At 35.9% G+C, this 25,224-nt stretch overlaps 1 protein-coding gene across 3 annotated transcripts in view; it reads left to right on the top strand.

Annotated features, from left to right (window-relative positions):
* The window catches only part of GRIK2 (glutamate ionotropic receptor kainate type subunit 2), a 774,206-nt gene that overhangs the window by 480,887 nt on the left and 268,095 nt on the right, over positions 1-25,224 (top strand). The window lies entirely within an intron of this gene.

Below are 25,224 nucleotides of genomic sequence, written 5' to 3'. Positions count from 1 at the left end.
CTGTACTATTGTCATTGAGTTGTAGGATTTCTTTGTATATGCAAGATATCAGTCTTTTGTCAGATACATGGTTTCCAAAAATTTTTTCCCATTGAGTTGGCTGCCTCTTTACCTTCTTGAGAAATTCCTTTGAGGTGCAGAAACTTCTAAGCTTGAGGAGTTCCCATTTATCTATTTTCTCTTTGTTGCTTGTGCTTTGGGTGTAAAGTCTAGGAAGTGGCCGCCTAATACAAGGTCTTGAAGATGTTTTCCTACATTATCTTCTAGGAGTTTTATGGTACTTTCTTTTATATTGAGATCTTTGGTCCATTTTGAGTTAACTTTTGTGTAGGGGGTGAGGTAGGGGTCCTCTTTCATTCTTTTGGATATGGATATCCAACTCTCCCAGCCCCATTTGTTGAAAAGACCATTATGGCTCAGTTCGGTGACTTTGGGGGCCTTGTCAAAGATCATTCGGCCATAGATCTGAGGGTCTATCTCTGAATTCTCAATTCGATTCCATTGATCTATATGTCTATCTTTGTGCCAGTACCATGCTGTTTTGGCAACTGTGGCTTTATAATAAGCTTCAAAGTCAGGGAGTGTAAGTCCTCCCACTTCGTTTTTCTTTTTTAGAGTGTCTTTAGCAATTCGAGGCATCTTCCCTTTCCAAATAAATTTGATAACTAGCTTTTCCAAGTCTGCAAAGTAGGTTGTTGGAATTTTGATTGGGATTGCATTGAATCTGTAGATGAGTTTGGGTAGAATTGACATCTTAATGACATTTAGCCTTCCTATCCATGAACATGGAATATTTTTCCATCTTTTAAGGTCCCCTTCTATTTCTTTTAGTAGAGTTATGTAGTTTTCTTTGTATAGGTCTTTTACGTCTTTGGTTAAGTTTATTCCTAGGTACTTGATTTTTTTAGTTGCTATTGAAAATGGTATCTTTTTCTTGAGTGTCTCTTCAGTTTGTTCATTTCTAGCATATAGAAACATTACTGACTTATGTGCATTAATCTTGTATCCCGCTACTTTGCTAAATGTGTTGATTAGCTCTAGTAGCTGTATCGTCGATTTCTCAGGGTTTTCTAGATATAAGATCAGATCATCTGCAAACAATGACAGTTTTACTTCTTCTTTTCCAATTTGGATGCCTTTTATTTCTTTGTCTTGCCGGATTGCCCTGGCTAGCACTTCCAGCACAATGTTGAATAACAGTGGTGACAGCGGGCATCCTTGTCTTGTTCCTGATCTTAGAGGGAAGGCTTTCAGTCTCTCACCATTGAGTACTATGCTGGCTGTGGGTTTTTCATATATGTTTTTTATCATGTTGAGGAAGTTTCCTTCAATTCCTACCTTTTGAAGTGTTTTTATCAAAAAGGGATGTTGGATTTTGTCAAATGCTTTTTCAGCATCTATTGAGATGATCAATTGATTTTTCCCTTTTGACTTGTTAATGTGTTGTAATACATTGATTGATTTTCTTATGTTGAACCATCCTTGCATGCCTGGAATGAACCCCACTTGGTCATGGTGTATGATTTTTTTAATGTGTGTTTGGATTCGATTTGCAAGTATTTTGTAGAGGATTTTTGCATCTATATTCATTAGGGAGCTTGGCCGGTAGTTTTCCTTTTTTGTAGCATCTTTGCCTGGTTTTGGTATTAGATTGATGTTAGCTTCATACAATGAGTTAGGTAGTGTTCCATTTTCTTCAATATTTTGAAAGAGTTTGAGTAAGATTGGTGTCAGTTCTTTCTGGAAAGTTTGGTAGAATTCCCCTGTGAAGCCATCTGGCCCTGGGCATTTATTTGTGGGAAGATTTTTGATGACTGATTGGATCTCTTTGCTTGTGATGGGTTGGTTGAGGTCTTCTATTTCTTCTCTGGTCAGTCTAGGTTGTTCATTTGTTTCCAGGAAATTGTCCATTTCTTCTACATTATCCAGTTTGTTGCCATACAGTTGTTCATTATATCCTCTTATAATTTTTTTAATTTCTTCAGGATCTGCAGTTATGTCACCTTTTTCATTCATTATTTTGTTTATATGGGTCTTCTCTCTTTTTGATTTTGTCACTCTAGCTAGGGGCTTGTCAATCTTGTTGATCTTCTCAAAGAACCAACTTTTGGTGATATTTATCCTCTCTATTGTTTTTTTGTTCTCTATGTCATTTATTTCTGCTTTAATCCTTGTTATTTCTTTTCTTCTACTTGGTTTAGGATTGGTTTGCTGTTCATTTTCTAGCTTCTTCAGTTGATCCATTAGTTCTTTGATTTTGGCTCTTTCTTCCTTTTTAATATATACATTTAGTGCTATAAATTTACCCCTTAGCACTGCTTTTGCTGCATCCCATAGGTTTTGGTATGTTGTGTTCTCATTTTCATTCGTCTCTCTATATTTAGCAATTTCTCTTGCTATTTCTTCTTTAACCCACTGATTGTTTAGGAATGTGTTGTTTAACCTCCAGGTATTTGTGAATTTTCTAAGTCTCTGACGGTTATTGTCTTTTAATTATATTCCATTGTGGTCAGAGAATGTGCTTTGAATAATTTCAATCTTTTTAAATTTATTGAGGCTTGTTTTATGTCCCAACATATTATCTATTCTGGAGAAAGTTCCATGAGCACTAGAAAAGTATGTGTATCCTGGTGATTTGGGATGTAATGTCCTATATGTGTCTGTTAAATCTAATTCATTTATCAGATTGTTTAGGTTTTCAGTTTCCTTATTGGTCTTCTGTCTGGTTGATCTATCTATAGGAGAGAGTGATGTGTGGAAGTCTCCCACAATTATTGTGGAAACATCAATTGCTTCCTTTAGTTTTGCCAGTGTTTCTCTCATGTATTTTGTGGCACCTTGATTGGGTGCATAGACATTTACGATTGTTATTTCTTCTTGTTGAATTGCCCTTTTTATTAGTATGTAGTGGCCTTCTTTGTCTCTCAAAACATCCCTGCATTTGAAGTGTATTTTATCTGAGATTAATATTGCTACACCTGCTTTCTTTTGGCTGTAGCTTGCATGAAATATTTTTTTCCATCCTTTCACTTTCAGTTTCTTTGTGTCCCTGTGTCTAAGATGAGTCTCTTGTATGCAACATATTGATGGTTCATTTTTTTTGATCCATTCTGCGAATCTGTATCTTTTAATTGGGGAGTTTAATCCATTTACATTCAATGTTATAACCGTGAAGGCATTTCTTGAATCAGCCATCTTATCCTTTGGTTTATGTTTGTCATATTTTTCCCCTCTGTCTATTAATATCCTTTATTGTACCCATACCGAATCTCTTTAGTACTGAACCTTTCTCCAAGTCTCTCTGTCCTTTCTTTGTTTCTCTGTGTATAGGGCTCCCTTTAGTATCTCCAGTAGGGCAGGTTTCTTGTTAGCAAATTCTGTCAGCATTTGTTTGTCTGTGAAAAATTTAAGCTCTCCCTCAAATGTGAAGGAGAGCTTTGCTGGATAAAGTATTCTTGGCTGGAAATTTTTCTCACTCAGAATTTTAAATATGTCGTGCTACTGCCTTCTCGCCTCCATGGTGGCTGCTGAGTAGTCACTACTTAGTCTTATGCTGTTTCCTTTGTATGTGGTGAATTGCTTTTCTCTTGTTGCTTTCAGAACTTGCTCCTTCTCTTCTGTGTTTGACAGTGTGATCAGTATATGTTTCGGAGTGGGTTTATTTGGATTTATTCTATTTGGAGTTCGCTGAGCATTTATGATTTGTGTATTTATGTTGTTTAGAAGATTTGGGAAGTTTTCCCCAACAATTTCTTTGAATACTCTTCCTAGACCTTTACCCTTTTCTTCCCCTTCTGGGACACCAAAGAGTCTTATATTTGGACATTTCATATTATCTATCATATCCCTGAGGTCCATTTCGATTTTTTCAATTTTTTTCCCCATTCTTTCTTTTATGGTTTCATTTTCCCTTCTGTCATCTTCCAGGTCCCTGATTCGTTGTTCAACTTCCTCTAGTCTTGTACTATGAGTGTCCAGAATCTTTTTAATTTGGTCAACAGTTTCTTTAATTTCCATAAGATCATCCATTTTTTTATTTAGTCTTGCAATGTCTTCTTTATGCTCTTCTAGGGTCTTCTTGATTTCCTTTGTCTCCCGTACTATGGTCTCATTGTTCATCTTTAGTTCTTTGAGTAGCTGCTCTAGGTGCTGTGTCTCTTCTGACCTTTTGATTTGGGTGCTTGGGCATGGGTTATCCATATCGTCTGGTTTTTTCATATGCTTTATAATTTTCTGTTGTTTTTGGCCTCGTGGCATTTGCTGAACTTGATAGGGTTCTTTTAGGATTTGTAGACCTATTGAAGTCCTTATCTCTAATTTATCAGATCTACAGCTTCGTGGAGTACACTTTCTCTAACTAACCAGCAGGTGGCGTCCACGAGCCACCTGTTCTCCACAAGCCAGTTCTCCCCTGCTTAGCCTTTTTGGTGAGTGGGGGAGTGTGTCTTGTGGGGTCCAATTGGTGTACCAAGCTTGCGTGTGTAGTTGGTGTTGCCTGCCCTGTATATGGGGCGTGTTTCTGGGCAGTGAGGGAGGGGGGGTGGCCCTAACAATCAAATCTCCCTGGTGATCCTAGAGTTTTAAAGCTGCTGCAATAGTCTAATTCTTCAGTTCAGTCCTGCCACAGTTTGTCCCTGCCACTGACCCACAAGTCCTTGGTATTGGCGTATGGCTCCGGAGACTTGCAAGTGGGCCCCTCTTCCAGGCTGTGCACCCCAGGTCCTCTGTTGAGGGATGACTGTGCTATGTCACAGGTGAGTGCTGTCCCCCCAGGGCAGTTCTGGGCTGCTGGGCTGTGTAGGGAAGCTCCCAGTCTGCTGAAATGATGGCTGAATGGGGCTTTGTTAATTCACACTGCTCCACCTTCCCAACTCTGGGACAATCAGCTGAGGTTGCGGGGAAGGCTAATGTCCACGCCCAGTTTTGTGGTGTGTGCCTGTTATTTGAAGCACTTCCGTCACACTGGGTTGTCTCAGGCAGCTCTGGGCTATGGGGCTGGCGATGGGCAGGAGTGTTTCCTGTCCACCGGGATGATGGCTGTGAGCGGACACCCCCCTTTTCTTGGGTAGTTGTGGTGTTTAGTGAATTTTCTCAGCCACTGGATTATTGCCTTTTGTCTCAGAGCTCTCTTAGTTCTGCTCTTGACTTGACCTGCCCAAATTGCAAGTCTTTGAAGCTTTCTGTATTGGGCTTCTTAGAGTACTTGTTTTAGAAAAAGAAAAAAGGATTAAAAAAAAAAAAAAAGGGCCCTCCTCAGAGATCTAATGGGTTATTGAAATGCTAAGAGACAAAGCAACCAGAGCCATTAAGGAAAGGTCCACAGGGTGGAGAGATCAGCTTTTCTTTGGGATTTGCATATGCTCCTCAGGGCCTGAGCTCTGCCCTTCCCCTTTCTATGTTCACCAGAACTCCAAAAATCCTCCGCTTTTATTTTGGAGTTTTTCATGTTGTTTTTTTTCTATGCCTGTCTCCTCTCTGCTGGGCTGGCTGCTCTCAGATTCTCTGGTGTCTGGTCTCAGTCTATCTATGTTTGGAGTTTGGATCAGTAGAATGAGTTTCTGATAAAGGCTGCCACTGCAGTTCTCCCTTCTCCTTCCCGGAGCTGACAGCCCCTCCTCCCACGGGACTGAGCCTGGCAGGGAGGGGCGCGGGTCCCCTGGCCGCAAAAACTTACAGATTTCGCTGATCTCAGCAGTTCCACGTTTTCATGAGTGTTGTATGAAGTATGCCCAAAGTCAGATTGCTCTGTGGTGTCCAGTCCACACAGTTCCTGGCTTTCTACCTACTCTCCTGGAGGAGTAACTAAAACATACAGCTCACCAGTCCGCCATCTTGCCCCGCCTCCTCGTCCATACACTCTTCAATTATTTTCTTTTTGGATATTTTTTTTAAGTACAACCATACTTGTCAGTAAAAAGTGGTATCTCATTGCAATCTTGATTTGCATTTTCCTAATGATGCATTATGATGAACATCTTTTCATGTGCTAATTGGCCATTTGTATATCATCTTTGGACAAATGTCTATTCAAGTCCTTTGTCTATTTTTTAATTGGCTTGTTTGTCTTTTTATTTAAGAATTGTAAGCATTCTTTATATATTTTGGATAAATGACTTGTCAATATTTTCTCCCATTCTTTTGTTTGCCTTTCCACTTTTTTTATAGTTTCCTTTAGTGCACACAGGAATTTGGTGAAGTCCAATTTATCTATTTTTAATTTTATTTTATTGCTCATGCTTTTGGCATCATATTTAATCTATTGCCAAATCTGAGATCATGAAGAATTGTTCCTATACTATATTCTAAGAGGTTTATAATTTTAGCTCTTACATTTAGGTGTTTGATACATTTTGGGTTACCTTTGTATGAGATGCAAGATAAGAGTACAACTTCATTTTTACATGCAGTTATCCAGTAGTCCAAACACTATCTGCTAGAGACTGTTCTTTCCCTTTTGAATGCTCTTGGGACCTTCTCAAAAATCAATTGACGTTAGATGTATGAGTTTATTTCTGGACTTTCATTTCTATTCCATTAATCTATATATCTCTCCTTGTATCACTACCACACATTCTGGATAACTTGTAGCTCTGTAATATGTTTTCAAATTGAAAATGCAGTTCCTCTAACTTTGTTCTTTTTAGCTATTCAGGATCGTATGCAATTCCATAGAAGTTTTAGTATTTAGTGTTTCCATTTTGCAAAAATTGCTGTTGATATTTTGATAGGGATTATATTCAAGTGATAGATCACTTTGGGGAGTATCACCATCTTAACAATATCATCACCCAGTTCAAGAACACAGGATATCTTTCCATTTGTATAGGTCTTCAATTTCTCTCAGCAATATTCTGTGGATTTCAGTGTGTGTCATGTATTCCTTTGGTGAAATTTATTCCTAAGGGTTTTATATTTTGATGCTATCGAAAATGGAATTTTTTTATTAATTTCATTTTCTGATTGTTCATTGTTAGCATGTAGAACAATGACTGATGTTTGTTCATTAATCTTATATCCTTCAAATTTCCTGAGTTTGATTTTCAGCTCTAATGGGATTTTTATGTGGACAATTTAAGATTTTCTATTTATAAAATCACATCATCTGTGAATAGAATAGAGATAGCTTTACTCCTTCCTTTCCAATTTTGATGCTGTTTATTTCTTTTCCTGGATTAATTGGTTTGGCTAGAACTTTTAGTACAATGTTGACTACCAGTGGTGAAAGCAGGCAAATCTTTTTCCTGATCTTAGTGAGAAAGCTTTCAGTCTTTCACCATTGAGTATAATGTTAGCTGTAGGTTTTTATAAATTCTCTTTATCATGTTAAGCAAGTTCACTTTTATTCTATTACTTAACATGAAAGGATGTTAGATTTTATAAAAAAATTTCTGGGTCAATTGAGAGGATCATGTAATCTCCCCCTCCCCCCTTTATTCTATTATTGTGGTATATTACTGATATATTTTTGTATGTTTTGTATGTTTGTTATTGATAAAAGCTATCCTGGCATTCTTGGGCTAAATCTCACTTGGAGATGGTATATACTCCTTTAATATGCTGCTAGATTTGATTTCCTGGTATTTTGCTGAGGATGTTTGCAAATATGTTCATAAAAGATATTGGACTGTAGTTTTCTTTTCTTATAATGTTTCTGTCTGACTTTTTGTCAGTGCAATGCTGATCTCATAAACTGTGTTATGAAGTGCTTCCTTTTTAAAAAAGAGTTTGAGGAATATTGATGTTAATTCTTAAATGTTTGGTAGAATTCAACATTGAAACCATCTGATTTTAAACTTTTCTTTGCTGCGAGGGTTTTTTTTTTTTTTAATGCAATGTTATAGAGATACATTCACACAGCATATAATCCATCCAAAGTATACAATCATTGGCTCACAGTATCATCATACACTTGTGCATTCATAGCCACATCAATTTTAGAAGATTTTCATTACTCCAAAATAAAGAAAAAAATAAAAATAAAAGTAAAAAAGAACACCCAAAAATCCTATATAATTCTTATCCTCTCCCCTATTACTTATATATATATATTTTGTCTTTGTTTAATTACTCAACTGTCTATACACTGGATAAAGAGAGTGTCAGGCACAAGGTTTTCACACAGTCCCATGATCAAAGCTTTATAGTTACACAGTCATCATCAAGAATCAAATCTACTGGATTAAAGTTCAACAGATTCAGGTATTACCTTCTAGCTATTCTAACACACTGGAAACTAAAAATGAATATCTATATAATGTATAAGAAAAACCTCCAGAATGACCTCTCAATTCTATTTGAAATCTCTTAGCCACTGAAACTTTATATTGTTTTGTTTCTTTTCCCCCTTTTGTACAAGAAGGCATTCTCAATCCCACAATGCCAGGGCCAGACTCATCACTGGGAGTCATGTCCTGTGTTGCCAGGGAGACTTAAACCCCTAGGAGTCATGTCCCATATAGGAAGGTTGGTAGAGAGTTAATTTGCAGAGTTGGCTAAGAGAAAGAAGCAACATCTGAGTAACAAAAGTTGTTCTCTGGGGGTGACTCTTAGGCATCATTATAAGTAGGCTTAGATTTTCCTTTGCAGGAATAAGTTTCAAAAGGGCAAGCCCCAAGATAGAGGACTTGACTTATTAAATTGGGAATCACTAATGCTTGCAAGAATATCGGTAATTCCCCAGGTGGGAGAGTTTAATATTTCCATATATTTCCCCAGTCCCTCAAGTGGACTTTGCATATACATATTTTTTAATTTTCTGCCCAAAATGTCCTGGGATGTATCAGGGTATTACTGGTACAGGATTAAAACAGCTCATTCCCTATTCTAGGTTCCATATAATTATACTGTTTAAATAAACTGACCATACAGGTTAAATTAGTGTGCTACAGAAAATATAAATTTTGTACCAAATAAACATCACTTAAATAACAGTGAAAACTTGGGAACAGATATGACTGTTGTAAGAGCTTGCAATCTAGAAACCATTGCAATAAGCCTTATTGAACATTCTGTACTCCTGCTTCATTGATTGCTCAATCCCTGCCCACATTCTATCCCCTGATAACTTGTGCTCTCAAATTCAGTTCTCAGCATTTGGTCATTGTAGTCGGTTTATATTAGTGAGGCCTTATAATACTTGTCCTTTTGCTTCTGGCTTATTTCACTTAGCATAATGTCCTCAAGATTGATTCACCTAATTGCATGCCTCACTTCATTCCTTCTTGCAGCCACTCAATATTCTGTTGTATGTATACACCACAGTTCACCCTTCCATTCACTCAACAATGTACCCTTAGACCACTTCCATCCATTGCAAATCGTGAATATTGCTTATTCATGGCCCTGCTTTCAGTTCTTCCAAATATATACCAAATAACAGGGTTACAGGACCATATGGCAACCCTCTACTTAGCCTCCTTTGGAACCAGCACATTGCCCCTCTGAGGGGCTGTACCGTTCTACTTCCCAACCAATAGTGAATAGATGTATCTCTCTCTCCACATCATCTCCAGCACTTGTATCACTCTGTTTAGTTTTTAAAAAGTTTTATTCCCACACCATACAATCCATCTTAAGTGAACAGTCAGTAACTCCTGGAATAATCATACACTTATGCATTCACCACCACATTCTATATGAGATCATTTCCATTTCTTCCACAAGAAGAAGAAAAAAATAAAAGAAGAAAAAAAAATTTAGGAGGAGAAATACCAGTAACAAGAATCCCATATCTCTTATGTCCCCCTCTATTGACATTTAGCTTTGGTATATCGCTTTTCTTAAAATTAATGGAAGAATATTACAATGTTACTGTTAACTGTAGACCCTAGTTTGCATTGATTATATTTTTCCTATATACCATCCCATTTTCAAAACCTTGCAATGTAGACATTGATTTGTTCTCCCTCTTGTAAAAACTTTCTTACATTTCTACAATTATTCACCATCATTGTACACTCTAGGTTTTGCAAAGTTATACAGACACAGCTTTTATACTCACTCTTTCCTTCTTGTGTCATATATACCCCTAGCCTTCTCTTTCAATGGAACTCACAATCAGCTTTGTTTATTATACTTAGGATATTGTGCTACTATCACATAATATTGTGCTAGCCATTTCTGAATCTTTACAGTCAATCCTGTTGAACATTGTGTACTCCTTTGGCATCAAATACCCAATCTCTACCCTCTTTCTACCTCCTGATAGCCTGTGTTCTTAATTTTAACTCTCAGAGCTTGCTCATTATAGTTAATTCATATTAGTGAGACCATTTGGTATTTGTCCTTTTGTTTCTGGCTAATTTCACTCAACATAATGTTCTCAGGGTTCATCCATGTTGTTGCATGCCTCATGACTTTATTCCATTCTACAGCTGTGTAATATTCCATTGTATGTATATACCACAGTTTGTTTATCCACTCATCCATTAATGGACATTGGGCCTGTTTCCGTCTCTTGGCAATTGTGAATAATGCAGCTATAAACATTGGTGTACAAATGTCCATTCATGTCCTAGCATTCAGTCCCTCCAAGTATATACCTAGTAATGGGATTGCTAGATTATATGGCAGTTCTATACCTAGCTTCTTGATGATTACCAAATTGCCTTCCAGAATGGTTGCACCATTCTACATTCCCACCAATAATGAATAAATGTACCTCTTTCTCCACATCCTCTCCAACACTTGCAGTTTTCTGTTTTCTGATAATAGCTTTTCTAGTAGATGTGAGATGATATCTCATTGTGGTTTTGATTTGCATTTCCCTAACAGGTAGTGAAATTGAGCATCTTTTCAGGTTTTTGAGCTATTTGTATTTCCTCTTCAGAAAAGTATCTGCCCATGTCTTTTGTCTATTTTTTAATTGGGTTGTTTGTCTTTTTGTTGTTGAATTGTAGGATCTTTTTATACATACTGGATATTAAACCTTTATCTGATATGTGGTTTACAAATATTGTCTCCCATTGTGCAGGTGGCCTTTTTATTTTCCTGACAAAGTCCTTTGATGTACAAAGGTTTTCAATTTTTAGGAGATCATTTATCTTATTTCTTCTTTTTTTTGCTCACGCATTGGCTGTAAGGTCTAGGAAACCACTTCCTGTCACAAAATCTTTATGATATTTCCTTACATTTTGTTCTAAAAGTTTTATGATCTTAGCCCTAATGTTTAAGTCTTTGATCCATTTTGAGTTAACTTTTGTATAAGGTGTGAGATAGGAGTCCTCTTTCATTCTTCTGGATATGGATATCCAGTTCTCCAAGCACCATTTGTTGAAGAAGATGTTCTGTCCCAGTTGAGTCAACTTGACTGCCTTATCAAAGATTGATTGTCCATAGATGAGAGGGTCTTCATTTCAACATTGAATCCAATTCTGTTTGTCAATATATCTTTATATCAGTGCCATGCTCTTTTGACCACTGTTACCTTTGAAATATGTTTTAAGTCAGGTAGTGTGAGACCTCCCACTTCATTTTTCTTTCTCAGGATATTTTTAGCTATTCAGGACACCCTGCCCTTCTAAATAAATTTGGTTTTTTGTTTTTCTATTTCTGCAAAGTAAATTGTTGAGATTTTAATTGGCATTGGCAATGAATCTATAAATCAATTTGGGTAGAATTGACATCCTAATTATAAGTAGTCTTCCAATCCATGAACATGGCATGACTCCATTTATTTAGGTCTTCTTGATTTCTTTTAGTAATTTTTTTGTAGTTTTCTGGGTATAGGTGTTTTATATCCTTGGTTAAATTTATTAGTCAATATTTCGTTATTTTTCTTGCTATTGTAAGTGGAAATTTTTTCTTGATTTTCTCTTCAGATTGCTCTTTACTAGTATAGAAACACTATTGATTTTTGCCTATTGATCTTGTATCTTGCCACTTTTCTGTACTCCCTTATTAGCTGTAGCAACTTTGCTGTAGACTTTTTGGTATTTTCTACATATAGGATTATGTCATCTGCAAACAGTGAAAGTTTTACTTCTTCCTTTCCAATTTGGATGACTTTTATTTCTTTTTGTTGCCTAATCACTGTCAAGAACTTCCAGCACAATGTTGAATAACAGTGGTGACAGTGGGCATCCTTGTCTTGTTCCTGATTATAGATGAAAAGCTTTTGGTCTTTCCCCATTGAGTATGATGTTAGCTGTGGGGTTTTCATATATTCCCTTTATCATGTTGAGGAAGTTTCCTTCTGTTTCTATCAAGTGTTTTCATCAAGAAAGGATGTTGAATTTTGTCAATCCCTTTTATACATCAATCAAGATGATCATGTGGTTTTTTTCGCTTTGATTTATTGATGTGGTATATTACATTAATTGATTTTCTTTTGTTGAACCACTGTTGCATACCTGGAATAAAAACCACTTGGTCATGATACATCATTCTTTTATTGTGCTGCTGGATTTGATTTACAAGTATTTTGTTGAGGATTTTTGCATCTATAGTCAATAAAGAGATTGGTCTGTAATTTTCTTTTCTTGTAGTATCTTTGTCTGGCTTTGTTAATAAGGTGATAATTGTTTCATAGAATAAGTTAGAAAGCTTTCCCTCCTTTTCAATTTTTTTTGAAGAGTTTCAGCAAGATTGGTACTAGTTCTTCCTTGAAAGATTGGTAGAATTCACATGGGGAGCCATCTGGTCCTGGAGTTTTCTTTTATGAAGCTTTTTATTGAATGATTCAATGTCTTTGCTTGTGATTGGTTTGTTGAAGTCTTCTGTTTCCTCTCAAGTCAATGTTGGTTGTTCATGCTTTTCTGGGAAGTTGTCCTTTTTATATAAGTTGTTGAATTTGTTTGCATATAGCTGCTCATAGTATCCTTTCATCATCTCCTTTATCTCTTCAGGGTCAGTGTGTATGTTGCATTTTCATTTTCATTCATCTCAAAGTATTTTTTTAATTTTCTTTCTCATTTCTTATTTATCTATTGTTTCTTTAAGTGTGTATTGTTGAATTTCTACAAATGTGTAAATTTTCTGGATTTCTTTATTTTATTGATCTCTAATTTCATTCCATTATGGTTGGAAAATAAGTATTCTATGATTTCAATCTTTTATAATTTTTTTCAGATGTGTTTTATGGACTAATATGTGTTCTATCCTGAGGAATTTTCCATGTGCACTTGTGAAGAATGTGTATTATGCTGTTTTGGGGTGAAATATAAATATTTCTGATAGGTCTAATTATTTTATTGTGTTGTTCAAGTTCTCTGTTTCCTTGTTGTTCTGTTTAGTTTTTCTATCCCTTTTTGAAAGTGGGGTATTGAAGTCTACAACTCTTATTCTTGGATTGTTTATTTTTCCGTTTCTGTCAATTTTTGGTTCAGGTATTTTGTAACTCAGTTGTTAGCTGCTTATGTTTATAATTGTCATATCTTCTTGATAGATTGACTATTTTATCATTATAAAATATCCTTTTCTCCAAGAACATTTTTTTTTTTCTTCAAGCCAGTCTGATGTTACTGTAGCCACTCCAACTCTCTTTTTTGTTACTTTTGCATGGTATATTTTTTCCATTCTTTTATTTTCAACTTATTTGTGTCTTTGAATCTAAAGTGTGACTCTTATAGTGTGTCAGAGTATATCTGGATCAGCTATTTAATCCATTTAATTTGATGGAAATATACTCTATTTACATTTAAGGTTATTAGTATATGGTAGGATTTACATCTGTCATTTTGCTATTTGTGTGTGTGTGTGTGTGTATATATATATATATATATATATAATCTTATTTCTCTTTTATTCCTCTTTTCTTTTGTTGAACCACTGTTGCACCCCTGGAATAAAACTTATCCACTACAATTTTTGTTAAAGATTTTATCCTGTACCATTTTAATTCCCTTAGTTTTCTTTTAAATATATTTTTGTAACTTTTTCTTAATGGATGTCTGGGGATTACAATAAACACTTTAATTTATAACCATCTAGTTCAGATTAATACCAATGTAATTTCAGTTATATACAAAAATCTTGCTCTATATAGCTCAGATCCCTTATACTCCTTCATGCTGTTATTAGAATACAAATTACTTATTTAAAATTTTCTGCCCATCAACATAGATTTATAATTATTGTTTTATGCAGTTGCCTTTTAAATCAGACAGAAGTAAAAAATGAGTTATAAACAAAAGCTATATTTGTACTATTTTTATAATCATTTACCTCACTGCCTTTTTTGATGCACTTTACTTTTTCTAGTTGTCTAATGTCATTTTATTTCAGCTTGGTAGGCCTCATTTAGACTTTGTTTTAGAGTAAATGTATTACTGAAGGAGTCTATCAGTTTTTTGCTTATCTGAGAAGATCTTAGTTTCCCATTCAGTTTTGAAAGTTACTTTTACTGGATATAGAATTCTTAGTTGATTATCTTTTCTTTCAACACTGAATATGCCACCCCTTTACCTTCTGTTCTTCAGCATTTCTGATGAAAAATGGGCTCTAAATCCAATTATGGACCTCTTGTATGTCATGAGTTGCTTCTCTCTTGCTGTTTTCAAGATTCTCTGTTTTTGATTTCCTACAGGTTAATTATTATATGTCTAAGTATGATCTCTTTGAGTTTATCCTACTTGGAGTTCATTGATTTTCTTGAATCCTAGATTAATAGTTTTCAAATTTGGGAATTTTTCTGCCTTTTTTTTTTTTAAGTTTTCTTTCTACACTTTCTCTGTTCTTTTGGGATTCCCATAATGCTTTTGTTGATGGTTGATGTTGTCCCATATGTCTCGGAAGATCCTTTGCCATTTTTCAGTCTCTCTCGTTTTTTTCTTTTCATCAGGTTTCTCAGAGTCCACAATATGTGACCTATTTTCTTTTTTTTTTAATTCAATTTTATTGAGATATATTCACACACCAAGCAATTGTATAAAGTGCACAATCAGTTGTTCACAGCTGTGCATCCATCACCAAAATCAATTTTTGTACACCTTCATTACCACACACACAAATGTATTAAGAATAAAAATTAAAGTGAAAAAGAACAATTATAGTAAAAAAGATCACTGGGTGCTTTTTTTTTTTTTTGCCCCCATTTTTCTACTCATCCATGCATACACTAGACAAAAGGGAGTGTGGTTTATATGGCTTTCCCAATCATATTGTCACCCCTCATAAGCTACATTGTTATACAATCGTCTTCAAGATTCAAGGGTTCTGGGTTGTAGTTTGATAGTTTCAGGTATTTACTGCTAGCTATTCCAATGCATTAGAACCTAAAAAAGGTTATTTATATTATGTTTAAGAGTGCCCACCCAAGTGACCTCTCAGCTCCTTTTGGAATCTCTCAGCCACTGAAACTTATTTCATTTCATTTCCATCCCCCTTTGGGTCAAGAAGATGTTCTCCATCCCATGATGCTGGGTCCAGATTCCTCCCTGGGAGTCATATTCCATGTTGCCAGGGGTATTTACACCCCTGGGTATCAGATCCCACATAGAGGGGAGGGCAGTGATTTCATCTGCCAAGTTGGCTTATCTAAAGAGAGAGAGCCACATCTGAGCAACAAAGAGGCATTCAGAAGGAGACAGTGACCTATTTTCAATGTTGCTGATTCTTCTTTCAGCTCACGTCTGCTGTTGTACCACTCCAGTGATTTTTTTTTCATTACAGTTATACTTTCTAGTTCCTGAATTTCAATTTTGTTAATTTTTAAAATTTCTATTTCTTTTTTGATTTTTTCTATTTCATAAGACATCATTCTCCTGGTTTCCTGTAGTTCTTTGCCTATGATTTCCTTTATCTCTTTGCTCATAAGCCAGGTGACTTAAAGTCTTTGTCTAGTAGCCCAATGTCTGGCCTTTTTCAGAATTGTTGTTTCTATTAATTTATCTTTTTCCTTGAATGGGTGTATTTTCTTTTCTTTGCATGTCTTGCAATTTTTTTATTTAAAACTGGAACTTTTGAGTATTATCATGTATCATGTGGCAAATCTAGAAATCAAATTTCCCCCAGTCCCAGGTTTATTGTTATTGCCTGTGTGTTTGTTGCTGTGTGTTTTCTTTGTGACCTTCTTGATGTAATGTTATAAAGTCTGTATTTTCTTGGTGTGTGATCACTGAAGTATGTCTTCTGTTAGCTTAATGATCTGCTAGTGATTCAACTGAGGTTCCCTATACTTTTGGAACACAGAATAAAAAATTCAGCCAATCTTTGAAGATCAGCATTTTTGGAGCACTCTAACATTTATTCATTTTTTTTTTCAACTCTGCATTAGCTCTCATTTCCAATTTGCAATGTGCCTGAGAGTCAGTCAAAGGTTAGGAATTAGAGTCTTTTCATGTATTTTCATTAGGCAGTCCACCCTGAGAATATATGTGGACTTTTAGATTCTATGGAATAGTCAGAAGCTTTCCAAAGCCCTTTTTATCCCAAATATCCCCTTTACCAGCCTATTCCTTTCCCTGTTTTTAGGTTTGTCCATTTCTTGCTTCAACTGTTATCCACTGCCCCAGCAACAGTAGCCAATGCTTGTAGCTTTTGAGTGCTTTTGACAAGTGGCACCTATACAATATCTCAGTCATAGGGAATCCCTGTGGAAGTGAAACAAAGACAAACCCTTAAGACTATCCCTCAGTGATCCACCAATGAGGGCAGAGCACGCAGCACACATGCTTTGAGAATAAGATCAATGCTGCTCCCTTTGGTACCTGCAACCCACACTAGGAATGAGGACTGCCATCTTCTAGTCTGCTCTGCACTGGTGAGTGGGCATAGTAACAGGGCAAATTAAATTGTCACAGAGATCTGCTACTGAGTTTCCAGTTTTTTTCTTCATCATGTCCTCCCCTTGTTGTTACAACTTTTTTATTTGATTCCATGTTTACAATAAAGTTGATTCTGACATTTTTTTGTTTGTTTGTTTGGTTATTCATTGCTTCTGTGAAGGAATAGAGCATTGGAGTTCCCTACTTCATCATTTTCACTGGTGGCGTTTCCCTGGCCACCAGTTTTTATAAATAGTTTTTGTAGAACACTGCTTGTCTCTATAATGACAATGTATAGAAGTTGTGGCCATATCTGCTGCAAAGCCAAATATATTTACTCTTTGGTCTTTAAGGAAAAAATTTCTGCCTTTTGTTTTAGAAATATGTGCAAAGAATTTACGTAAATATATTTTTAATGAGTGGATGAACACATGGATAGATGTATATATGTATGCATGGATGAATATGTCAAAATATTTTACATTTATATTTTGCATGAGGTTTCTATAAAATATAGGTATCTACATGCAACTTATTAAATCCCAAATAAAGAATTCAACATTGTACTATTTTAGAAGCACATGGTAATTCATCTTTGGAGTTGTTGATTTCACTTATAGGTCAATGTTCTATACAGGAATGTTGGTGGCCAATTAAAATCAATAAGCATGTCAATTGAAAACATATACCAGTATTGGTAAACATTCCTCTTGTTATCAGAAACTTTTTTGGATTTTTATAAAAATATAAACATATTTAGGCCTTTTTAGTCTATTCCAGAGTGTTGCTTACTAGAGAAATGGGATAGACCATGGCCAGTTAGTTTCAGTGAGTTGGTATCTTATTTGCTGAAGAAGTGATCATCTTTCCTGAAGATCTTCCTTCACTCTGCTTGCATTTCTTCATCCATACTCGTTGATTAGTTGATTTCCTGGGCATTTCTCATCATTCAAAAGACCCATTTTTTTGCCTAAAATAAAATGAACATAACCAAAAAACTTTTCTCTAATAAGTGTATTTACTTTAGTTGCCTGAAATGAGATCAAAATTATATGAATCAGGATTGAAAAGAATCTCAGCACAGGTAACCAATCTCTGCTGTTTTATAATGCCTAGTAAAGGAGACTTTTCAAATTTTTAGGCTCAGTTCTTAGACAGGGGAAGGACAGTAAGAGAGAATTTGGGAAAAATAAAGTAAAAACGTATTCCAGGTTGAAAAACTACAGCGTTACTCTTTGGTCCATGTCCTTAGTATTGCCCACCCATGTCAATGGTCTTCCATCCTTAATCTCCCTGTTGTATACCTAGCACCTAGAAGAGTGCTGGCATTTAGTAGGTGCTCGATATATTTTTGAATAAATAAAACCAATTAGGTTAATTTTATCATTGTAAAGGCAGGGGATTTTTTTTACATTGCATTAAAACTTACTTTCATTTTTATGTCCCTGTCTTTTGAGTAGCATGGATAGACAATGAAAGCAGAAGTGTTAACACAAAAAAGATAATTGAGCCCTAGAAAAGGGCAGAAGGATATATGAATTACACACTTAAAAAAAAAAAAACTGGAAAAGTTTTATTATATTTAAATAAAACATCTTGCGCTCCTTAACCTTCCAACATATTTCACTTTGTCAGAACTTCATTTTGGGCTCCTTCTGTGCCAACTCTCAGTCTAATGCAGGTAAAAATACATGAGTTATTGGGTTCCTTAAAACTGGAGTTGACAGTGGAAATGCTGACAAATTCTTATTACAGATGCCAGTGGAATGAAGTGCTTTTACCTCTAGCGAATGCTGATGTGTAGATTTAGGACTATATGAGAAATCAGTAAAGTTGCCTGGGAGGGTTTTATCATATTATTCATTGAACTTGATATGTGATACAGTAATTACTTCTGGTACCATTTTTCTTTCCTTATGCCAGGTTATTACTTATCCTTGTGCTGTGTGAAACAGAGAAAGAGAGTCTAAAGGAGAGTAATAACTTGATGTAAAACTATCTTGTGCCAATATAGCTGGGGATAGGAATCATAGCTGGAAAACTATATCTTACCTATCAGAATTAAAGATGGTAAAAATGATATTTGACATTGTAGAGATCCTTGTATGCTAAAAAGATGTACACATACCACAAATTTTTACTAGTAATACTCAAATTGGTTTAAAATATATATCTAAATACGTAACTCATAGGGAAAACAAATTAATTTGCCTTTGACAGATGTTTTCTTATAATCTTATAGTGAAAGAAAATGAAATTAATAGGTAACATGGTTAGTGGGGAAAACTGGATTATTGAAAGTTAAATGGTTTAATAAATTTTGAAATTATTTTGTTCTGTTTTCATATCTTACACTCATATATTTCTCATAATTGTGATATACTCTTAAGTAATTAGCATTTTTTCCACATTTTTCCTAGAAGTCATGTCTGTCAGTGTGAAAACCACATCATACATATTTTAGAATACAAAATTAAAATAGAGGCAATGATGGCTTAATGGAGAAAAAAATAAGAAAAAGAAGATTCTGCTAGATAATTATATATTGCTCTCTAAATCTGATAGACCTGAAATATGCTATTTTCACAAATTATTAAAGTCCTTTTGTGATAACAATGAATGTTCTTTTGGGAGAGGAGAGAAGATGTCATGTCAGAAATGAATTTTCTGGATTAAATATTGACTTCTCATTCTCTTACGCATTGTTGTTTTGATTGCTTTGTTTGGTGAGTCAATGTATTACCATTTTGCAAGGTGAGCATATAAACTGAGGATGAAAAATAGCACAATGGCCAATCTCAGTTGATTAAAAATATATTAATAATAAGGCAATACAATATGCATTAACTTTTCTAACAATCTGGGAAGAATTATGCATTTACATGGAATTTGCAAATGTTCACCAAGAGCCATTTAATGGGGAAAGCATAGTGTGGTGGCAAGCAGTTCAGCACTCAGATTGCATGGGTTGTATGCCAGCAGTTAATCCTAGGCATAATTCTTAATCCTTCTGTCCTCAACTTCTTCATCTGCAAAATAGGAATAATAATATCACCAACCTCACATGGCTGTTATGGAGGAATAACTGAGTCAATCCAAGCAAAGCACTTCAAACACGGTCTGGCAAGCACCAGTATTTGGAAAAAGTTAGATAGTGCAGTTACTTAGAGCTCAACAACTTATCAATCTTTGTGCCTTAAAAAAAATACATCCATTTATTTATAAATCAGGAACTAATTAAAATCAAAGTATGAAATAGGTAGAATTAATATACTGTACCTACATGCTTCTTTTGATTCTTACTCTACCAGCCTGAGATTCTCAGGCTGCCCTCTCTCCTGCAGGGCAACATAGTGTGTTCTCAGGTCCCTGGACCTCTGCCCATTGGTGAGGATTTCTTACCACCATACACAAAACCTGCAGGGGAACAGAGGAACTGTCTCAATTTTTTTTTCATTCAGGTTCAGGTTTCCCAGTTGACTAAAGCAATCCATTTCCACTCAATTCATTTCAGCAGTAATTTATTTGTAAACTTGCTATGTGCCAGGGCTTGTTCAGGGCTTTTAATGCAAAGCTAAACAACCATCTTGCCATATAAATCACTCAAGACTAATTCAGAAGACATACATGTAAATCAATACTCACTATTCAGTATGCTAGATAGTTTTATAAATCTATTCAAAAGGTGTTGTGGGAGCAACAGGCACATCTGAATATGCCTGGAATGTGAATACCCAGGACCAAAATGCTGCTTAGCCACAGGGCTTCCTCCTCCTGCAAGGTAACAAGGGCATTTAAACTGTGATCTATGGTAACATGTTTCTAATTTAAAAGACTAGCAGTTCAGGAAAAGCAGAGAGGGGATTGGTATTATAACCCCCAGGGCTGAAGTTTACTACATCTGTCATATTCACAATACTCTGCTTATCAGTTAAGAATCCCTTTTATATGTGACTGCATGGTACATGAAAATTGTACAGGATCCTAACTGTCCTTTGACCTTGTAGTAACCCCAAATACATAGCTTTGAATTTAGTTCTAAATTAATTTCTTGATTCCTATGTGTTTGACCTAACTCTATTTAAAATTCAGCATATATGGATTTTCCTGGAATACCATATGGTATACAAAACAGCATAGAATAGTGGGAAAAACATCTTGGAATTTAGAAAGCCTGGGTTCAAACCTCTTCTTTGCCCCCTTTTTAACCTTTCTGAGGATTTAATTGACAACTGTAAGACAGTCCTAATGAAAATCTGTTAAGAATTAATGGGAAGCTAAAATAATAAAATTATACTAAGGAGCTGATTTGTGCTTGGTTCCTTAAGCTTAATTCTCAAAACAACTTTAAAAATATCATTAAATACATTGAGTGATGAAAAAATTGAGTCAAGTTACTCATTTAATTAATTAATTAATTAATTAATTAGTATTTACATCTGCAATGTGCTAGACATTTTGCTAGGTATAAGAGACACCATAATGAACTCATATGGTGGGTATATTTCAGGAAAGTGAGACAGACATAAAACAAATAAACCAACAAAAAAATAATTGAAGTTGAATTAAATACTATGAGAAAATAAGGTGTTAAGGTAGAAAATAACAGAGAGGATTGTGTTTAGATAAGGATCCCAGAAAAGGTTCCACATGTAATTTAAGCCTTAAAAGAAGTGAGGGAGCTAGTCATTTGGAGAGTGGGGTTAAGAACATTATAGACAGAACAATATGTGAAAGGCTCGGAAGCAGAAAATACCTTGTTATTTCAGGAACTGAAAGAAAAGAGGGTACATAGAAGAAGAAGCAAATTAAGGAGAAGTAAATGAGGAGGGAAAAGAAGGATCTAAACCTTGATGAATATTTTACTCATTCAGTACAGGTTTCTTGAGCATCTCCTAATTGCAAGTCATTGCTTCAGGCATCAAGACACATTAATGAACATAACCTCCAATGTCCCTGTTTTTATGAGTTTACCTTCTAATAGGAGAAGAACAAAGCACACACGCCAAAACATTTTAAAAGCAAAACTTCAGGTAGAGGTAAGTGCTATGAAGAACACCAAGCAAGATAAAATGATAGAGAATAACTTTGAGGGGGCATGTAATTTATATACACTGTGGCCAAGGGTTGTTCCTCTGAAGAGGTGATATTTAAGCAGAGACCTGAATGAAACAACCATGGGAAGATCTTTGTAAAGATACTCTGAGTTGGGATGATGGTGTGGGTTGGGAGGCAGGGATGGCAATGCAGAACCTTCAATTCAGGGAATAAGCTTGGCAAGTTTAAGGACCAGAAAGAAGTTCTGTATATATGTAAGATGAGAGAGAGGGAGAATGGGCAATCCAGTTGATTGAATTCTCTCATTGAAGAAGACACATATTTCGTTTATGTAACCGGTCACAGGTGCAGTAAATTGACTGATGATTTAATAAACCAGCCTTCTGGTTTATTAATCAGCCACAAGTGTCCTTGCAGTGATAGGCCAGTGCTTGTTTGACCAGACACCTGGGCACCATCATCTGGTCAAGTTGACACATGAACCTAACCATTACAGAGGGTCTGACCTGGTGGTAGGGATATGATTCAATATATACTTTTAAAGGATCACTTTTCCTGGACCTGGCATCAGGGGATTGAGAAAGTCTTGACCAAGAGGGGGAAGAGAAATGAAACAAAATGAAGTTTCAGTGGCTGAGAGATTTCAAATAGAGTTGAAAGGTCATTCTGGAGGTTATTCTTATGTATTATATAGATATTTCTTTTTAGTTTTTTGGTGTATTGGAATAGCTAGAAGGAAATAGCTGAAACTGTTGAACTGCAATGCAACCCAGTAGCCTTGATTTTTGAAGACAATTGTCTAACTATGTAGCTTACATGGTGTGACTGTGTGATTGTGAACACTGTGGCTCACACTCCCTCTATCTAGTATATGGACGTAAGAGAAGAAGAATGGGAACAAAAATTAAATGAATACTAGGGGAGATGGAGAGGATGGGATATTTTTGGTGTTATTCTTTACCCGTATTTTTTTTTTTTTTGGAGTAATGAAAATGTTCAAAACTTGATCGTGGTGATGAATACACCACTATATGGTGGTACTGTGAACAATTGATTGTACACTTTGGATGATTGCATGGTATGTGACATGTCTCAATAAAACTGAATTGAAAAAAAAAGGACCACTTTTGTTGGTCTGTAGTAAATGCTCTAAAATGAAGAATCAAGGTGGATGTCTTGGTGACTGGTTGAGTAACTGGGTAGATTATAGTGCCATTTTCTGAAATGAAGAAAACACAAAAAAGTTACAAGTTTTTGGAAAAATGAATATTCCCTTTGGAACATGTTAAATGTGAGATGTCTTTGAGAAATTAAGTGGTGCTGAAAAGTAGAAAGCTGTTTATGTGTATCTAAAGCTCTCAAGGAGAGGTTTGGGTCAGATATAAAAATTTGGGCGTCATCAGCATAAAGATAAGATTTAATTTGATGTTGTGGATGAGAATATTTAGGGATAAAATTTAAGTAATGAAGAGGGTCCAGGACCAAGACTTCAGGAACAGCAACATTTTTTTAAAAAGGTAGCAGCAAAGAATTCAGAGAAGAAGTTTCCAATGTAGTAAGGGAAAAGCCAAGGGAGAATGATGTGGTAGAGGCTGAGAGAAGGGAGTGTTTTGACAAAAAGGGAATGGTTGTCTGTGCCACTTGAAGCTGAGAGGCTGGGTAAAAAGAGGACAGAATCATGTCTGTTAGATTCACCAAAATGGAGATGGTTGATACTTGGTGTATAGCTTGCCAGGCTGCTGTGATAAATACTAAACAATGGTTTCAACAACAGGAATTTATTGGCTTGTGGTTTTGAGGCTAGAAGAAGTCCAAAATCAAGATATCATCAAGACTTGTTTTGTCCCTGATGACTAGCATTCTGGTGCTAGCTGCCAGAAATCCTTGGGGTTCCTTGGCTTGTATTTCTGCCTCCAGTCACATGGCGATGTCTTCTCCTTTCTTGCTTCTGTGACTACTGGGTTCTCTTTATAACGTCTTCAAGAAGTCCTTTTAACCATGGGTCCACACCGACAGGGATTTGGATTAAGTCCGTATGTTTGTTGGGGTACGCAAATCAACCTGCCACACTTGGGTTAAGAGCAGTTACGTGGAGTGAGAGTAGAAGTCACGTTCAGAGTCCAGGCGTGATTATAGGCAAAAGAGGATAATGATAATGTACAGTGTGGGAAAGGATTTGGCAATGACAAGGTTAAAGGATTAAGAGATCAGCATGTTGGATGCTTCATCAAGGTAGATTTTAAAGAGACACAGAAAATGATGATAGGAGTTGGAAAAGAGAACAAAATTGTCACCAGTAGCTAAATATTTGAGGAGTAAATGTTCCTTTCCCACTTTGTAAATCTTTGGATTCAGATTTCATTGGATGATAGCAACTGTGAAGACAGAGACTGGAATAGTAGGGTGGCACAAGCAGGGTTGGAAATGGTTTAGGGGCAGCAATGAGACAGGGAGGACATCAAATGTGCTCTCTGTTCCTAAGGGATGTGGGGATGATACTGAAAATAGCCTCTGGGAGAAAGGGATAAGGTGAAACAGTGATTTCAGGATATAATCCATAAAGCAGAGGGGTGAAAAAGGGATTCAAAAAATGATGATAAAATCAATGTGCTGCTCTTTGAGCAGGACTTTCAGAGTGCAAGTTCGAAGAACAGGAAACTAGTCAGGCTGGAGGTTGCACAAAACAGTATGGAGATAAGGCAGGTCAACAGAGGGAAAAAAAAGATGGAATTAGACCCGTTTCTAAGATTGTTTGGAAAATAACACACATTGCTGTGGTGTCCAAAACTTCCATAAATATGGTGGCCCCCATGAGACAACTGGGGTTCTCCAGTTGGGGGAAGAGGGGGATTGGAGATGGATTAACGTTGCTATAGGACCGAATGGCAGCTTACTAAAGCTTTTTAACTCTTCAGTGGCTTCCTCAAGAAAGCGTCTTCCAGAGGTTTTGTCCATGATTAAATAATAAGTAGTAGAACAAGTTGCATCCTGGTTTATTCACAGCACAGTCTGCCATACCATTCTTTACCTGGCTCCAATAAAATATGTTAATGCATGGATTCTCTTTGCACTTAGTGAACATACAAATTTCTTATCAGGGCCTCTTTTGAAGAGCTCTGCAGGATTTGGCTCCCTACTCTCTTTTCCTTCTCACCTTGTTCAACTGACTCCCTTACTCACCACACTTCAGTCACACTGATGTCTGTTGTCCTCTTCCTGGAACACTTCAATGACGTATTGGTCTCAGGTCCTTCTACTTGCTATGTCCTTGGCCTGAATTGTTCTTGTTTCATATATTCAAATGATTAAGATTCTTTTGCATCTTTTGGGTCTTACTTCATCTCTCACCTCCTCAGAAAAGACTTAGAAATATATAAAACTTAATCGTCTTATTCTGTTATATCATACCAAGACCCTACAGTTGTTCTCTATCCCATTGCCCTGCTTGATGTTTTTATAGCAC

Source organism: Choloepus didactylus, chromosome 7 (genome assembly GCF_015220235.1).
Source record: "Choloepus didactylus isolate mChoDid1 chromosome 7, mChoDid1.pri, whole genome shotgun sequence".
Taxonomy (NCBI): Eukaryota; Metazoa; Chordata; class Mammalia; order Pilosa; family Megalonychidae; genus Choloepus; species Choloepus didactylus.
This window is presented reverse-complemented; position numbering and strand designations above follow the sequence as displayed.